This window comes from Priapulus caudatus, unplaced genomic scaffold (genome assembly GCF_000485595.1).
Source record: "Priapulus caudatus unplaced genomic scaffold, Priapulus_caudatus-5.0.1 Scaffold1459, whole genome shotgun sequence".
NCBI classification, from domain to species: domain Eukaryota; kingdom Metazoa; phylum Priapulida; class Priapulimorpha; order Priapulimorphida; family Priapulidae; genus Priapulus; species Priapulus caudatus.
In genome coordinates, this window is record NW_014578520.1 from 130432 (window position 1) to 133420 (window position 2989).

Here is a 2989-nt window from a genome sequence, read left to right on the forward strand (position 1 = left end):
GAGAGAGAGAGAGAGAGAGAGAGAGAGAGAGAGAGAGAGAGAGAGAGAGAAAGACAGAGTGAGGGAAAAGTCGAGTGACAGACAAACAGACGGAGAACAATCCACAGATCAGTGACTGAGTAATACATGTGTTTCTTTCTGTCAAGTTTCAGACCGAGGGGATAGTGTGAAGCCGCACCGCAGCTCCCAGACCGACGCCGACGACCACGCGACCTTGCAGCATCCGCGTCGTCACCATGGCTTCACTTCAGTATCCGCCTCCTCCTCGTCCTCCTCCTCGACGACCGTCGCCGACGACCCGCCGCGATGTCGTATGTGATACGCGATATCGCGTCTAAGTTCGTGACGTTCTACCGCACCGAGTTCCTGCCGTTCCCGCTGGAGTGCACAGCGGCGGCGATGGCGGACACGGTGCCCGCGCTGCAGCACGTAGGGGGCGCCGCCGGCGCTCACGGCAGCGGCGGCGGATTCTACCAGAACTACCACTCGCTGTACGACGTGCGGCACGGCGCGGTGGTGCCGCGCGCCGACGCGCGGCACTTCATGTCGCGGCTGCGCCGGCGGACACAGAGCAACGACGCCGAGTTCACGGTGACGCAGCCCGGGTGCCGGCTGCAGCTTCCCGGCGTGCGTCACATCGGGCTGCACGCGTCGAGCTCCGACAGCCGCATGGACGGCGGCGTCGCCGCGGCGACTGTGGAGAGCCTCGCGCAGGCGGACGTCGAGTGCGTGTACGCGAAGTTCATGAGCGCGCACGCGTGCTACGACCTGATCCCGACGTCGTCGAAGCTCGTCGTCTTCGACACGCAGCTGCTCGTGAAGAAGGCGTTCTACGCGCTCGTCTACAACGGCGTGCGCTCGGCGCCGCTCTGGGACAGCGCGCGGCAGGCGTTCGTCGGCATGCTCACGATCACCGACTTCATCTCGATCCTGCAGAAGTACTACCGCTCGCCGCTGCAGAAGATGGACGAACTCGAGGAGCACAAGATCGACACGTGGCGGCAGGAGCTGCGCCGGCGCTACCGGCCGCTGGTGAGCATCGCGCCGACGGACACGCTGTACGACGCCGTGCGCGCGCTCTCGGACTCGAAGGTGCACCGGCTGCCCGTCATCTGCCGCGAGACGGGCAACGCGCTGCACATCCTCACGCACAAGCGGCTGCTGCGCTTCCTCTACCTGTACATGCGCGAGCTTCCCGTGCCCGCGTTCATGGCGCGCACGCTCGGCGAGCTGCGGCTCGGCACCTACTCAGACCTCGCTACCGTCACGCCCGACACGCCCGTCATCGTCGCGCTCAAGCTGTTCGTAGACCGGCGCGTGTCCGCTCTGCCCGTGCTCGATGCCGCGGGCCGCGCCGTCAACGTCTACGCCAAGTTCGACGTCATCGTAAGTACGCGCGCGCTCGCAGGGGGCGCCGGCGGTTGTAGTCGCTAGTCGCGGTTGCTGTCGTTGTTGTTGTCATCATTGTCACCAGGCTCTTCATCTCTGTCGTTGTTGTTGTCATCATTGTCACCCTCTTCATCTCTGTCTGGCTTCCTACTTCATTCTTTGATGTCGTCGGTCGCATGAGGCTGAGCCATCACGGATCAGGTCTGCAGCATTTAAGTTTTAACGTTATTATTTACAATTTTTATCGGCGTTTCTCTCGTGAGTAGTGAGTGAATGGTTTCGTTAGTATTGAATTGTATCAGGGATAACCCCCCCACCCCATCCAATCAGCTCCAGCTATGGCTGCCTGCGTTACATAGCTGGGGTTAGCTGGGGTCACGGAAACGGCATATATTTGTGGCGATCGGTTGCCATCGTCGCCCGACGTTATTTGCGGCAAACTCGCTGTAGCAGCGTAGCTAGCGCTTGTTTTGCGTTTACCGGTCCGCGCGCGCGTTTTTCGTGTGTGTGTGTGGGGGGGGGGGGCCGGGGGGGGTGTTCCTAAGTGCTGCTAAATTTGAAGTTTGTTCGAGATGTTATGCTCCGGTTTCGATGTTTGGCGAGATACAGATGTAGGAGTCAAATCAGAACCGTGAGGGGGAAATTTCTGAAGTTTATATAGTGCTGGTGGAAAGTTTTTTGTGCAGTGCTGCCGCTGCTGCGCCTGCCGTGACAATTATCGAACGGCTGCACGAATGCGCGTCAGTTAAAATTCACTACATGGAAAACACATTCTAATTTATTCAAATTAGCCAGTATTTGAATTTCATAGAGCATCACGGTATTTTTTCCCTTGGCATGTTGATTATGATAGATGTAGTAAGCTTAAGGGCTGGTACATTTGTGCAGTTACGTTTTATTTGCGTCAACAAAGTGGCGCAGAGGTCAATTTGAGAGACGTAAAAAGTAAATTTACACACCTACTAGGTAGGTGTGTACTTAACCGATCGTTTCGTTATTTACTGATTCCTACTGATGGGAAAATGAGTGGTGGTTTTACACTGCGTGCGATTCCATTCAGTTCGGTGAGACTTTCGATGGAAAATAAAATGCTGCTGGGTGCCCAAGGGAAAGCCTGGCCCATCTGCCTGTTTGTAGGATACAACACGCTATTACATTTAGAATCCGATGAGTGTACGCGCGCGCGTTTACGTTTAGCGACCGAATTCGTTTGTTATCGTTGTCGCGTAAAAAAAGGCGTGGCAATACAACTGTTTTGAAAGAGATTTTCCAGTTTGGTTATCGTGGTCCTGGATGTGCGTGTGTGTGTGCGTGCGTGCGTGTGCGCGTGCGTATACACAAAGGTGCCCTGGCAACCAGTTACCTATATAGTGTATAACCGACCTCCTTGCTGGCATAATAGCAGGCGGCAGGTGCTAGCTACAGGAACTGATCATAGTCATTGTTAACGGGAGGCATATTGAGAGAGAGAGAGAGAGAGAGAGAGAGAGAGAGAGAGAGAGAGAGAGAGAGAGAGAGAGAGAGAGAGAGAGAGAGAGAGAGAGAGAGAGAGAGAGAGAGAGAGAGAGAGAGAGAGAGTAGAGTAGAGAGAGAGAGAGAG

The 2989-nt window shown here is 55.9% G+C and overlaps 1 pseudogene; it reads left to right on the forward strand.

Moving 5' to 3' along the window:
- Positions 1-1434, forward strand: part of LOC106816702 — a 10603-nt pseudogene extending 9169 nt beyond the window's left edge.
- The last annotated feature ends 1555 nt before the right edge of the window (positions 1435-2989 follow it).